Raw genomic sequence first — 16,792 nt, forward strand, 5'->3', positions numbered from 1 at the left:
TTTTATATTTTTCCGCCGTTTGCCGCCTTTCTAATTCTCCAAAGTAGACCTGGCCACAGTTCGTGAACCATCAGTTTCGGTTCGAAACCATCGGTTCACGGTTCGAAAACATAAGGATTCTGAACCGAAACCGTAACAAGACTGTTCGAAATCGACGGTTCCGATTCATGGCCCCGGTTCAGAGCCAATGGTTTCGGTTCGAAATTGATATTGAACCGTCAATTCTAATACATGATCTTGATTTAATTTTTAAATTATTAATTATAATAATTGAAAATTAAAAGAAAGGCTTGGACTTAATTTTTCAATTGAGCTTCCTACGTATCTTCTTGGGGTTTAGAAGAATCAAAGCCTACGTTGATGTTGTTGTTGTTGCTCCACCTTTTCATATCGGCTTTCACTTTCTTGTGTTGAAAAATCATCTATAAGTTGATTTTTATTCACATTTGATATATGTGAATATTGACTAAATCTCCTATTACAAAAGAATTTCCACTACTTGTCATTTTTTGATAATAAATAAAATTAATTATATAAATAAATTCTATAATTAATTATGAATTGTATAATAAAAATTGAAATTAATAAAAAATTAAGAAAAAATTTAATTAAATTTAAAAAAATTTGATTGAATTGAAAGATCGAGAGAGTATTAAGAGTTGAAAGAATGAGAATGAGAGTTTGAAGGATTGAGTGAGAGAGTGGACAGATTAAAATTTGAGAGAATGAAATTTGAAGGAATATATATAGGAAAAACTTTTTTGAAAAAAATTAAAAATGAGGGGTGTGAATTGAGATTTTTAAAATTGTAGGGGACTTCCCTGCAACTTCCGAAAATTGCAGGGGACCAACGGTCCCCTACAATTTCTTCCCCTTCAAGCCAATGGTTCCCTGCACAGGGAACCGTTGGCTTTTTAAAAAAAATTCAAAAAAATTTAAAATAAATTCAAATATTTTCGGTTCAGTACAGTAAACCGCCGGTTCATAAACTAGGTGTGAATTGATGGTTTCACGGTTTCAATTTATGTAAACCGAAATCGAACCATAGAACCCCGGTTTTTGTTTCGATTCAGTCTGATTCCGGATCTACTGGTTCCAATTTTATCCAGACCAGTTTCGGTCCGATTCACCGGCCAAACTGGCCCGTGGCCAGGTCTACTCCAAAGGCATGTTTTAAGCAACCTCCCAAGACGTGAGTTGCAGGTTGGAGGATCCGTATGATAGTGGACTCTGAGCATTTGACAGTGACATCAACCAAATTACCAATCTTTTCTTTCACCTCTAGCGAATATGATAGGTAAAAAAGGAAAAAAAAGACCCCTATTTTAAAAGCCCTATTATTTTACGATTAGCAAGAACTTTGCGGTGAATAAAAATGATTAATCAGATGTTTATAAAATTTTATAAATTTTTGAAGGAATAACATTTATTAATAAATTTTTGTTTCCTTCATTTTGAAGGAAAATGTTTAATATTATTTTTTTAAGTAAATGTTATATTTCAGAGTGTCAGTACTAGGAAAATTAATTGAAGTGTGAATATTCTTTTCCCACCCAAAGCTTGTCCTTATAACTATTTTTCATCTCTAGATGACACAGATAAATAAAATTTTTATATTTATAAATATCACTTTTTTCACTTAAATAATAATATTAAAAATTAAAAATACTATTTTATCTTAATTATTTTATTTTTTAAATTATCATATAATTATAAATTAATCAAAATTAAAAATAATATTTTATATATCAAAATTACATAAGAATATTTTAATTTTATTTCTTTTCCCAACCCTTTCTTCTTTTCTTTCTACAATTAGGAGAGTCTTTATCGTATAATAGTATACTAAAAGATGAACTAAATTTTTAAAAATATGAAAGGTCTTTTTGAGAGATTCATAATAAATTATGGCCTTTAGAAAATTTTAAAAAATCATTCTTCTTCCAATGGTTTTAAAAATGATGTTACAATCCCAAAAAAATTTGAAAAAATGTAATAAATTATGAATGTAAATGTTATATTATAATTATTGAGAATCCCTTATCTGGATTGTTGATATTCATCACTATCTTCTTCTGAGAAACCAACTCACTGCTCGGTGCAATTTATCATTCGAGATTTTGTTGCAGGAGAACTGTACTTACTAGACTGCAACTACTTTTTGGGATTCAACTCCAGCCATTGTTATTTTTTATTTAATCTGCAGACCTCTGCTTCTGATCATATTCTTTCTGAACACCAAAACAGAGACCAAATAATAGCATATTTGTTTCTCAACAGTTTTGATGGACCAAAATTCTACTGGGAAATAACATTAACAATGGCTTAAGAACTTTACATGTGTGGTAAATGCATTAGGATAGACCCTAAACTACAACAAATATTGTCTTCTCTTGGGATAACACATACAGACGTACTAGACAACTAAAGGAGATAAAGGGACCTGAGAATTTAGAATTAGGTACCTTATCTTTACTTGTAAGCATACACAAGTAGCTTCAAATGCATTACAATACATCCTTCAACAGGGCTTCCCTTTTAAGAATGGCATCTGTACTCTATCATGAGGATTCAATATCTGAAAAGCCTAACATTCTCAAATGCAAATACGAGGATCCAATTTCAAAGAAGCCAAGATTCTCAAATGCAGAAACATAATTTTATACATATTCATCACCACTATCTTCCTCATATTCAGCAGCAGAATCATCACTCCTTGGCACCGTTAGCATATTCATATCAAATGATGGCTCCGTTTCCATCTCCTCCATGTTGATGGTGTCATAGTCCATCTGCTCCTCAAACTTCTCATCAGAACAGTTAAGAAGCCAGGAAAGAGAGCATTTCAAACCCTTCTTCGCAATCACCTTGTGTCTGGGTTTAATAGTAGACTGCAGACTATACATAAAGAATGCTGGGAAAGCAACTAAATCATCCAGAGGCCTTTTCACTTCCCTTTGAAAGTAATCAAAGCTAAGTTTCATGATGTCAATATTCCAAGCAAGCACTTGGGGACACACCACAACCATCTTAGTCACTTGCTGCAAGGAGAATCCACAATCCTTAAGGAAATCCACATGCTTCAAAATAGGGTTATTAGTTACACTAACAAACTGAGGCATCTTCTCAACAACGGTGCCAAAATCCTCAAGACTCAGTTCAATAAGTGAATTAAGTAAATTCTGTTGACCAAGAAGCTTTGGTTTCAGGTCAATTCCTATAATTTCAGGATAAAGAGCCACTACTAACGGAAGCACTTCTTTTCTGACATTGAACTCTACAAGGGTATCAACATTTGGTTTCACCCTTTCCTTTAATTCAAGATCCAGAATGTGCGGCCCCGCTCTATCAATTTAACTATAGCTAATCTTGGAATACCCAAACTTTCAAGATACTCCACAAAAGTTTTAATCACTTGACCCACAAGCATGCCTAAAATCTCTGCGTATCTAGTTAAAACTCCTCCAATTTCTTTTCTTGCCACTACAATTCCAACCAAATAAGCCACTGATGTGCTCATCATCCCCTCAAGTTTGAATCCTAATAATTCTGGATATCTCTCAAGAACCCAGGGAATATCATTTGGTATCCAAACCCCGCAGATACTTGACAACAGGTGCAAGGTCTAAAACAACACTAGCATTGATGACTTTTGTGGATATCTTCTTAAGAACACTGTGACAGTGGATTTCCTAACACCCAATTTACCAAGGTTGTCAAGCACCGGTATCATGTCCTTTTTCACACTGCAGCCAAGAACCAGTGGATAATTATTGATGTCTTCAATTGTTAGCCCTAAATTGTGAAGAAAATCCACACGTTCCCTCATAACCTCAATTGTAACAGGGAGCTCCAACCCATCAAGTTCATCAGGAACAATACCAATTCCCTGCAGGAAATTCTAAACCTTGGCACGATTTGCTATCCTCTCATTCTTCATTTCTAATAAACTAGGACGGCTATACAAGGATGACGAAGCTCCTTGTTTCCCACCTAAATGAACACTATTGGGCTTGGACACAGAAGCATCCACAGAAGATGCAGATGTTCTGTCAGCAACTGAGTACTGAAACCTTGTAATCAACCTAAACCTCTTCTCATAGTTATGTAACTGATGAAGAAGGTAACCGTGGTCTACAATAAGTCATAGCAGGTAAATCTGGATGTTCTAGCAAAAAAATAAATTTTGTTATGCCAGCAGAGCTCATGATCTTCATTTTCCAGTTCCCAATGCCTGCAGTATCAAAGAATCAGCATACCAAACAAAGCCTTCTCGGTGATTATGAATTCTACATACAAAAATAATAAAACAACATATAATGGAGAACTAGAACCAATGGGAACGAGTGCAATGACGCTAACAAGCCCTGGAATACCCGTTGTACTAAAAGAAGAGTCGCTCCAAAATTAGCAGGAAAATAAATAAAAAGGTAAAACAAAGTTATCAAGCATTAAAAGTAGAATGGGTATCTCAAATAAAGCAAAAGAATTAAGTAGATAAGATAACATTTAGAATTAGATAAATTGAAGTAAGAATCTAAAAAGGCCAGTGTTGTAAACAGCCAAAACAAATAAAAGTGATATGGTTGAAATGACCTGTTTCGTCCTGGAAATAAGCAAAGATGAGTGCAGGTGGTGACCGGAGGAGTAGCGTCGGAGCTGACGCCTGAGGCAGGGCTTACGCTTGGGTTCAGAAGTCGGTAAGGCTTTAGCTCGAGTGGTCAAGCTTTTACTTTGCTTTGTCAATTCTTCTGTTGCAGTCCAGTTTTCTTCACTGTCAATTGTCGAATTGGCTCACAAAGCGATAGAGGTGAGGCAGCCCAAGCTTCAATTGCTGACACTGGCACTTGGCTTCACAGAAGCATTCCTGGGCCGAATCACTCAAGCGGCTCATTAAGGAATCAAAAGAACCCAAAACATAATTTAATTTTAATACATTTAAAATTAGAGAAAATTAATTCAATCTACCAATAAAATTATATACATATTTTTTATATATAATTTAAATATATAAATAATATATATAATTATATAATAATATATTATTTATATACCTAAATTTTATATATGTATATAACATTATTTTTTCTTCTTTAATTTATATTCAAACGAAATTGGCCTTTTTTTCTTTTAATAAAAAAATCTTAATTGCTTAACCAAGTTTTAATACAAAAGATAATTGTACTAATTTCAAAAATTCAAATATCTATTAATGATCTAATTTTTTAATTAGAGATAAAGATAAAATTATCATTTATTAAAAAATTAAAATTTTATCATATTTTCTTCCTCAAATTTAAAAATTTTACAATTTTCCTTTACTCAAAGCTTTTAAGTTTTAAAAAATGATTATTTCACGCTTAAATCTTTAGGTTTTCTTTCTCTCCCCTCTAATGACCATCCCTGATAAAAAAATTTTTGTCTTTGTAGATGAAGAAGCGTTATCTTTTCATATCTGTAGATGAAAAAACATTGTCTTTTCATCTCTGTTGATAAAGAGGCGTCGTCTCTTTATTTCTATCGATGAAGAGACATCTCTTTATTTTAGTCGACTAAAAGACAATACCTCTTTGTCTTTTTGTCGGTAAAAAAAAAGATTCATTTATAGGAGATAGTTGCTGACTCTCTATCTCGTCTTCAAATGATCATCGTTGCTAAAGAAAGGAAAAAAAATCTAAAGGGGGCATTTGGTTGGAGCTTTTTAAGATTACCTTGATAATCTATCTTTTATTCCCTTGTTTGATTTGTCAATAATAAAAAAATTATAGTAATCTTCTATTAGCAATGCTGATGTGGCAGGTAATATATGTGGTAATCAGATTACCACATTTACCTTAGGTATTTAAAGATTACTAAGGTAATATTGAGTTTATTATAATTATATTATTATTTATTAATTTTTTGAGATAAAAATAAATTTATTTTTAATTAATATGACAAATAATATAAAAATATTTAAAAATAATTATATTCAAGGACATTTAAGTAAAATAATTTACTAGTAATATTTTATTACCTTTAACCAAACACAATAATTATTTATACCTACCAAATTTTATCAAACATAGTAATCATTTATACCTAGTAATCTTCTAAGTAATCTATCTTCAAAGTAATCTTTATATTTTTGTAATAAAATATTACCTAAACCAAACGATCCCTACAAATTTGGCAATAAAATGATCAATTTTTAAAACTTGAAGACTTTAGATGATAGAAAATTATAAAAATTTTAAACTTAAAGAGTAAAATATAATAAAAATCTAATTTTATAAATTTTATAAATAAATAATTATTTTATTTTCAATCTTACCTAATATTTATGATAAAAATTGAATTAAAAATAAATATTTAAGTTCTAAAAATTTGAGCATGTGTAACTGCCTTCTCATTAAAACTTGAGTTGGCCCATAAATATACATCATTCAAAACTTTGTTTTTGTTAATCAAATCGGGAAAAACTAAAAATTTACCACGTCTAGAAGCTACGAAAACCGGGTTACGAGATCCAAGTAAATCAGAAATCAAGGAAAACACTGCAAAAGAACCACGATAAGCTGCGATGAATACAGTGAGGTCTTGGTTTATTTTGTTCTGCTTAAGTTTGATTTTATTCTTTGCAACTGCCGAAGATTCCCATTCTTCAATAGAAGGTGAGTCCTCTTTACTCATCTTCTACTTTTTTTATATTTTTATTTAACAAGGGTATGCAGAGAAACGTCTTGAACTATTTAAGATTCATGGATATGCTCAAGAAGCTTCTGTTTAGAGTTAGCTATTTGTTTAGGTTTATTGATTTTATGGTGGTGATTAAACCAATTGATGTCAATGGTACTGGAACCGACTTAGGGTTGCAAAATGTTGAGAAAAAAGTGATGCATTCTTAGATACCTTTGTCGGGTTTTAAAAATTAAATTTTTCGTATTGTTGCAATTCTTTTATGAAGACTTGAATGTTGGATGAATGATGCGAGTCTAACTTTGAATTTTCACTGGGAGATAATGAAATTGTATCATCTTGTATTTATTAAGGGGAAATGTTGTTGATTTGGAGCGGTTTCATTTGTGAATGTCCTCTATTATGTGTTCCATGCCTTTTTATATCAGTTTATTTTATGTTTTATTGCACTTTATTTGTGTTGCAGGATTACCACTTGTAAGAAACATTAGGAGCTTTCACAGGATAACTATGGAAGAGGAGGTTTGTCCCATATTACTTTGGCAGGCTCAGTATCCGCAGGATTGAAAGAGGTACCAAATACACTAACTCAGAATGTGCTTATCCATGATCTCTTGAGTAAATGTTTTATTGGTTTGTTTACAGAGAAGCAATGATCATATCAAAAGTTAAATCAAGAAGTCCTTGTTAATCATGACGTAATTAATTAGAGGTGTATGGTTGAAAGAAGTATTGATAGAATTTCTCCAGGTCTGGAGGGATGGTATGCTGCAATAGATATCCAGACTGTCTTTGGTTCTAAACTTTTGTAATTACTTTGAGACAACAAATGTTTGCCTTTTTTTAATTGTTCATTGTTAGAGAATCCAAGCTACTTTCACACAGCACAAAACAATGTTGATTTCGGCCCTTTGTGGCAGGCAAGTGAAAATTCTGAAGTATGGCATTTATGTTTCAAGGCATTTCTGTGTTTTCACAGGTTGAGGTTTGGCTTCAAACATTTCTCCAGGATCAGGAACACCAATACACAGACACTCCTGTGAAGAAGTTTTTGTTGTCTTGAAGGGGAGTGGCACTCTCTATCTGGCCTCAAATTCGCATGGGAAGTACCCTGGGAAGCCACAAGAACACTTTATCTTTTCAAATAGCACCTTTCATATCCCTGTTAACGATGCTCACCAGGTAAAAACTACCATTATTATTCTTAGATGGCTAGATCAAATATTTTGTGAATTTGCATATTAGATGTATTAATACAAAGAAACAAATAGTATTTGATCTTACCCTCCCCCTAGTAGAACAATACACCTTGCTGTTTGTGTTATTGGTTATGAACAATAATTATACATCTTACCTCTAGTTTAAACCCTGGAAAGGAAAATACTATTTATGTGGTTTACGCACTACAAAAAGGTTGATCTGAAAGATTATTAATGTTGTTAGCATTATACAAAATTTTACACCTAGTAAATGCTTAGGCTACTGCAACTTGTATTGGATGTGAAATTGTTGGATGTGAAATATCAGTATATTACGTTCCTCTCCAACATTCTCTGTAGAACGAACAATTACCTTCAATATTATTCAGCTACTGCTTTGCACCTGCAGAAACACAATCACAAATACACAACCCTGCACAGCACAAATGCACACTGAAAATCAAGAGAAAAAAATTATATGCAGACAACAATGTCTTTGATTGATCTTCTTACAATCCACTCAATATCCTACCACACAATCTAAGGACAGAAACAATAACTAACTTCTGGCTTTTCGAGAAGCGGTACCTCCCTACTGTTCCAGTGCAAGAAAAACACAGCTACCCCCTTTTCTTATAAACCTTCTCAATCATTCTTTTTCCTTCCACTTCCACCTGTATCCTGCTGCCATGTTGATCCAAAACCGTTATTCTCCACAGCCAATTCCCCTTTGCCATGTGTGACATCTTTTCCTTGCCTTCTCCTCATATACATCCTCAGTAGCCGAACACAGTACCTGGTATTTTATTTTGGCGGTAAAGCCTGAGATGGACTCTGTTGAGTAGTGAGATAACATGTACTTGGTATACTTGAACTAATATTCAGGGAAAAAACCTATGACTGCAATCTTTTGAGCATTATTCTGGCAACGACATAGTTAGTTCATAAGTTTCTTCCCGGTGAATCAAATGAACATTGACTTTTATTCTCATTCACTCTTATAAACATAGTTGCTATAATTATTGTCTTGGAAGCGTTTCCAGATCCAGTCATTGGCCAAAGTTTGAAAATTGTAGGTGGTGCCTCATTGCAGGTCTGGAATACAAATGAACATGAGGATTTGCAAGTGATTGTTACCATATCACGCCCACCTGTGAAAGTGTAAGTAACGTCCGTTTTTCCAACCCCTTGAACTTTCTATGTTTGTGTTTACATTGTTATTCAAGATATTAAGTTTGTTTTCTTTGCTTGATTTGACATATTGCATCTCCAAATCTGTCAAAATATGCTTTCATGATGCTAGTATTGCCTCTAGAAGTTTGGTTACTGAATGGTTATTTCTGGTTTCCTTTAGTGTTTGCTTCATTTATTTGAAATTTCTTACAAGCTTAATTGAGACTAGATTTTGATTGATCTGTATCGTATGGGTATGTTTACATTCATTACTTTGGCTTTTGCTCCAGGTTTATATACGATGACTGGTAGATGCCACACACTGCAGCAAAGCTTAAGTATCCCTACTATTGGCATGAACAACGCCACCAAGCATCTGTAAAAGATGAGCTTTAAAATTGAAATACTAGATGAGGAGTATAGACTGAGAAATGGTTACTGTTTCTCCACTTCTTATGGAAAGGAATATGTGAGAATTTCATTGCGTTTTGTGACAATCAGAGTCGATATACCACACTGATATGGACTTGTAAATTGTAATATTGTACATGAATGGTGTATTCTTTTTGTATTTCTTTTAAGCTTTAGCAAATTTGACGTTAAAACACTCTAAAAGCTAACACAAAGATCAAGCATTATTAAAGTTCTAGCAATGTCTCGTTATATGACAGTGTCCATTCTCGCAAATTTTATGATAATGTGCGATTCATTACAGCCTCTAAAATATATTACTTGAGGGAAAAAAAAAAAAACGAAAAACAAAAATCAAGGAGCTGTTACAAGTACAATTGGTAAACAAATTGAAAAATGAATATGGAAGTCAATCCACTGAAGATTCACAAGCAGATATTGCAATTCCCCTCAGGAAGGTAATGCTTTGGCTTTGAGATGAATATGGATACGAGCAGGTTTTTTCATTCACATCGTATCTGTCTAGTCAATAAAGTTATAACAACTAATGATTTCATCTAACTGATTGGATTTAAAAAGGACTTAATCTTGATTTTGTGCTCATACTTTTAACTTTTGCTATATCAAAGGGAGTCATCACATTCTGTCATCTTTTGCTTCACCATTTTAGTTATGCTCTTTTAACAATCTTCTCGTCAATAACTTTGATTTACACCAGTGCACTAATTACATTTACAACAATTCTGCGGGTAATTCGCGATGAGATCCAACCTGGGAAAACTGATAAATAAGTCTATAAAAAGCTTGAGGATGATTATGGGGAGACAGTGCTTTATACTCCAAAGTTTGATCTACAGACAGCTCCCTTGTGGCTATCACGTGTCAGTTAAGAGTTAAAAGAACCGTCTAAAAATTATGATGAACTTTCTATTTGAAATTTTACTTAGTATTGGGTTGCGACAACTTTTAGTTGCAGGTGCTTCTGTAGGAATTTGGGCTTACAGCAAGCACAAGCAAAAGACTAATGTGCGCATTATGGCTTTGAACCTTGTTAGAGGTGTTCCATTGACCGCAAAAGAAAAGGAAACCATGTTAGACCTCCATACTCCTCCTCCTCCAGAAGGAGCTTCTCCTTCCTCCTGGTGGAGTAGGTTGCGTCGACATGATGTGCAATTCTGCGAGTTGTCTTACCTCTTGACTCATATATTATGATTTGACATTTACCAATTAAGAATTTGATAGGCATCAAATTTCAAGTATTTCCCCCTTATAATAAGCTTATTGCATGTCAAATTCTACATAATCTGATTTCAACTTCCCTTGTCATCAAGCTGAATCTTTGATTATTTTTATTTTATATTGTGGTTGGTTAAATCGAGTACAGGGCTTCTTTGCATGTTCACAGTTTTTGGACTGTTTATTGCCAAGACCAACCAAGGATGTATTCCTTTTAGAATCATTTGATTCTTTGAATCAGTATCTTTTTTATCCTCCTCTAGTTCTCAATAAGATTTTACTTAATACTTCACTAAATGAGTAATTGGATCCCTTCTTTAAGTCGCCATTTCGGAAATTTCCCATGAAAATTCACGTCCACTAACGAATTTAAAATTTTAGGGTAAGAATTGGGAGTTTTTACTTTAATCAAGGGAAATTGCTCCTTGGACAAATGATTTGTCATCTAACGGCCTTGCTTAATTTCCAAATAACCTTTCATTTATATCGGGCTATCAGATCAGATCCGCCTCGCAACCAAAGTCACAAGTCATCTTCCAATTCAATTGTACGATTTTTCTCATCCCTAATTCTATTTGGTTATCGGAGGCTGGGGGAGATTTTCTATTTCTAAAACTAGCAAGAAAACTGAAGCGACAATCAACAGAGAAACATGACGGACAAGAACGCTCTCGAGACGACAATCAAATGGATACAAGCACTATCCAAAGGCGTGATGGGTCGGAAAGCACTTCCAATTCTATTTGGTTATCTGCATGTATTGTATTTCGCAGGATAAAGATGGTCATTGGCATACCGGAGCAATGGCAACGTTAATCGACAGTCTGGAGGCTGCTGCTGCCTACTCTTTTTTCTGGCAACGTCAAGGCCTCTCTTGATTTCATCTTTTCATTTTATTCCACGGTCAACATATTGGCACAGTTTCTTGCTATCCATGTTTATTTTCTATTAGACGCTTTGCCCTTTTATTATTATTATTATTATTATTATTATTTTTAAATTGAAAACATTGGATTAATTTATTAATTATTTACTGAGATACCTCAAAGTTTTAATTGGTCTTCTTTCTACGTATATCACTGATTCAATCTTCAACCATTCGTAATTTTATCATTTGAACGTACAATTGTGATTTGTTCATAGTAAATCTGCAAAAATATGTTGAAGAATCTGGTCAGGCGTGTCAATGAAATTAATCAATTATCTCTGTCTATATTGTGATGGTAATACATAATCAATAAAAACAAGTGCTTATGATTAAATTGAAAAGGCTTCTTTATCTCTGTTTTGAAGCTAGTTTTATAATTGGGTAAGCTTGATCTCAGGCTTATTAAAATGGTGTGGAGTCACGGAAAAAAGGTGTACACGGAGCTACCTACTATTTTATGGCCAAAGGTCTATTTCTAGCCCAAGTTTTAATACAAAAATAAATATATATTTGTAAGATTTCAAAAATTCAAATACCCACTCATAATCCAAATTTTGTTAAAAATCTCAATTAGGGTTAAGGTAAAACCGTTATTTAAAAAAATTTAAAAAATTAAACTTTTATAACATTTTCCTCTCCAAGTTTAAAAATATCACAATTTCCCTCCTATCCAAAATTTGAAAAGTGACAATTATTCTTCAGGGTTTTTTTCTCTTTTCTCCAGCAATGATTCGTCGTTACCAACCATTGGTTATCATCTCTCTCACCGACTAATGCATGATGAAGATGATGAAAAGACTGAGATCTCTTCGTTACTTCGTCGTGCGATGACAAGATCTCGGTCTCTTCTCTGTGCACTAATTGGTGAGGGAGAAGACTGCCGATGGTTGGAGATGCCAAATTGTCGTCGGAGAGAAGAGAAAAAAAAACTCTAAGGGAAAAATAGTCACCTTTCAAATTTCATTAAAGTGACATATGGGTGGGTGGGGAAGGGGGAATTGTAAAATTTTTAAACATGTGAAGGAAAATGTTATAAAACTTTAATTTTTTAAATTTTTTAATCAATGATGGTTTTACCTTTAACTCTAACTAAGATTTTCAATAGAAATTAGATCATAGGTAGGTGTTTCGGTTTTTTAAACCTTACGAGTATGTATTTATTTTTGTATTGAAACTTAGGTGGGAAATAGTCCTTTGGCCCTATTTTATTTGCACTTTGGCTCCTTCAATTACTTCGGTTGCATTATAATCCCCTTAGTTCGATTGAAGTTGTTTTGATTGTTTCTACCATGACATATAATGTTTATGTACAGGGTTGTTGAGTTTGGCTAATAGATGTATACATAAACAATTGTAGGAAGAAGTTGATATAGAGGCAAAGGTTGTGGGGAGCAGGGGAAAGCTTACAGCGGCAGAGGTGGAGGTAAAAAGAAAAGATAGTGGACGACTGATTGCTTTGGGCATACTGTGGACAACTTCAACTTCAAGTCAAGGGAGTAAGCTTTAACATAGAAACACCTATCTTGCCGGTAACTTTATATAATTTATATGTTTCTTAGTTGTGTTGAGGAAACTTAGTAATTGTCCAAGACATATCAAGTTTTTGATTTTGCAAGAGCTTAGAGGCTTGGCTGGTGTCAATAAAATTTGGCATATACCAATATCTTGATTGTTTTAATTTGTCATTAAGTTTAGAGAGCTTAAAATAGGGATCTTGATCTATGCTCTTCTTTGTTTCTAGTTGAAATTTAAGTTCCTTTTGCTTATTGAACTATAGACACCTTTCTTTTTTATTGTTCAATTTTGCCCATAGGCTAGATAGGTAAGAGGGTTAGATCCACCCAGCACTTGGCCTCTCTGTGGCAGCTAGCCCCATGTTAGATCTCAAAGTCATTCATTTATTTGGAGAGACAGAGAGAGCGAGAGAGAGAGATTGATCCCCTTCTCTCCCAACTCCACGGTAGAATACAGTAACATAATAGTCCACGATTTAATTTACTAAAATATGCAATAATATTAACTGTGATATCTTCAGAAGACAGTATGAATAAAGTTTTATCGCTAATGAGAATGTGGTATGTACCTGGACCAATATAAATAATTATAAGAGTAAATTACATTTCTCACCCAGAATCATTTTCTATCATTTGATGGGATAATTTACACTTCCTTATTCAAAATTAAATTATGTAAAAAAAAAAAAAAACATTATAAGGGTAAAATAATAATTTTCAAAATTAAATTATGTAAAAAAAAAAAACATTATTAGGGTAAAACAATAATTTTATCATCCTTAAATTTTGAAAAATAAAAAGAATAACCTTTTAACAAATTTTATCTTGATGTTTTAAACATATTAGTTTAGCCTTTTTATAGGTTTAGACATCTGCATTGAAACCTTATGAAGTTTGAAAATGTTAGTATTAGCCATCACTTTTAAATTAGAATCTCACTTTTTTAATCAACTTAGTCGTTTTCCTTACCTACAGTCACTTTATTATTGTTCTGTCTTCAATCTCATAAGAAGTATTATACAATTTTTTCATAGTTTTCTTTACCACAGTTCTTTAATTTGGATTCTGACAAAACTTTGATTTTATTTGATGACAAATTGTTGTTTTTCAAGAGTTGATTTATTTTGTATAATTGAGAAAACATATGGAATTCATAGTGTTCATTTGAATTAGTTGGAATTCATCCTTGTTATTGTGATAGGAATTCACAGAGGGTGACGTGGGGTCCAGATAATAAAGGCCATTGGTTGGCCTGATGAAGAGGTGAATGAGTATGATGATAAAAGTGAAAGTGAGCAAGGCATGAGAATGTGTTAATATAAATTTATTTTGTATATCGACAATACTTCATGTACAAATAACAACAATATTGTATATTTTGATTTACAGATAAATAATACAATTAAATTAATTAATTGTATTATAATATATCAATTTGTTTATGTTGGTTTATACTCAATGTTTGTACATATACTTTTGAATCATATAGGGAAACCCCCTATAAATGCTCAAAGAAACATGATTATTGTATTGGGGATTGTGGTTTTTGATTACTTGATAAGGAAACTTGGGTGGGAATGAGTTGAAAATTTGAGGAGATGAACTGTTGAGTAACAATGGGTATATGTTTAAATTGAAGTTACGCCAATTTATTTGGTTCCGTTACTAAATTTGTACAGCCTGCATGCCATATAAGGAGAGTGTTGACTGTATGAAGTTGGAAAGCTGGAATTCGATAATATTAGTCGTTTATACGTTTCATTTATTAGCTAAAATGAGGCCGTTTTTAGGATATCAGGTTCAAGGTGACTACATAAAACCACCACCAGCTCCAACAAAGTTCACTGGTTAAAAAATTATCCTAAAGGCTCATCCAAAACCAGCCATGTTGATCTAGATTAGGCAAAGTTCTGGTACAAATTCTTTTCTTTATTTTTTATATATAAAGTCTTTATCTAGTTGGCCGGACAGCTAGCCAGCCAGTAATCTTTCCAGGATTGTCATTGCCTCTGCCTTCTGAGAAAAAGAGAATTGGAAATGGCACGTCCTTACAATGTTGAAGATACTGCTTCTGCTCCCCATTCCGAGTCTTTTGAAATTCATCAAACTGGCATCAGTGTCGCCGGTAATATTTTTTTCTTTCTTCAGTTTCCTTTCTGGTGATTTGCCTTTGTATAGATCAATTTAATGAAGGATAGAATGAACTCTAAACTGCTACTAAACAGTTTCCAAGTATAAATACATGGCAACATGCATGGATTTTCTTTATGGTTTATATCAGAGTCATGTACACCAGTTTCTTGTTACTCAGTCTTTGGTAGGGAAGTCCAATTCAAACATTCGAATTTATTCTGATTCAAACAGAATTCCAAAGTTAAATTATTTTCGATCAAATTTGAGTCTGAAGAGTTAGGATTTTTAATTGGACCTTGTCAGTCAGTTTCTTTTTCTAATTTCAGTTTCCTTCTTTGTTGAACTTTACACTTTGATTTGACCTGCTTAAATGCAATCTCTTAAATGCATTTTTATACGATAATTTGCGTTTCTGTCGAAAGCCAATTATATTGGATACAACATTGGTTACTAATAGGGCGTATAAAAATTAGTATGATATGTTTCTTACTGATTTAAAATGATAATTTTATCGAAACAAAATAATGTACTTTTTTGAGAAGTGATAGGTATATATCTGAGAGATTTAAAAACTTCTATTTTAATTTTAATTTTTTCAAAAGGTATGACAGATAAAAAATACGCAATATAGAACTTCCGTGGCAGTGTTAATGCATGGCTAAGTCGAGGCATTCCTTGTGCATAGATGTGCGAGGGATGCAAGTGGTGATCCCGGACACGGTGCGATATTGGTGAACAAATGAATTAGGTCCTTGATACACACTATTAACAGACTTCCGTTATTCTGATTCATTAATTCTTTATTGATTTTGATTTCTTAAGTTTTATTTGTGTTATTTGTGGGCTGTCTGTTTGATTCCTAATTTGAGCTTTTGTTTTTTTATGTGTAATTCAGTTGCTTGGATATGGATGGGCTGGTTTATTCAGAAAATACCTTGTTGATTCTCCATACATGTGGTGGCCAGCAAACCTGGTGCAGGTCTCTCTGTTCAGGTATATTCAGAGCAAAACCATGCAGAAAAGGAAAAGATATAATTGCAATCTGCAGGGCACTGCATGAAAAGGAAAAGAGGCCTAGAGGAGGAGTAACCAGGCTACAATTTTTCCTCCTTGTTTCGATAACAAGCTATGCGTATTACATCATTCCAGGCTATCTTTTCCCATCACTAAGCGCTCTCTCCTTTGTGTGTTGGATATGGAAAGACTCCATCACTGCACAGAAGATTGGTTCAGGCTTGAATGGCCTTGATTGGTATACGGTTGCTGGCTTCTTGGGAAGTCCTCTGGCCACTCCCTTCTTTGCCATTGCTAATATATTAGTTGGGTTCTTTTTGTACCTCTCTGTGCTTGTTCCAATTTCTTACTGGTATGATGCATATGATGCCCAGAAATTCCCTTTATTTTCCTCTCACACTTTTGACTTTAATGGCCAAACTTACAACATCGGCAGAATCATCAATGAGAAAACCTTCTAGTTCGACAAGGCTGGCTATGATCAGTATGGCAATCTCTATCTTAGT

General features: G+C 33.3%; 2 pseudogenes; one reads left to right on the forward strand and one right to left on the reverse strand.

Moving 5' to 3' along the window:
• Window positions 1–2,286: 2,286 nt before the first annotated feature.
• On the reverse strand, window positions 2,287–4,844 carry LOC123193576 (annotated as a pseudogene).
• A 1,593-nt stretch (window positions 4,845–6,437) lies between these two features.
• On the forward strand, window positions 6,438–9,657 carry LOC123193597 (annotated as a pseudogene).
• The last annotated feature ends 7,135 nt before the right edge of the window (window positions 9,658–16,792 follow it).

The sequence above is a fragment of the Mangifera indica genome, chromosome 1 (genome assembly GCF_011075055.1).
Source record: "Mangifera indica cultivar Alphonso chromosome 1, CATAS_Mindica_2.1, whole genome shotgun sequence".
Taxonomy (NCBI): domain Eukaryota; kingdom Viridiplantae; phylum Streptophyta; class Magnoliopsida; order Sapindales; family Anacardiaceae; genus Mangifera; species Mangifera indica.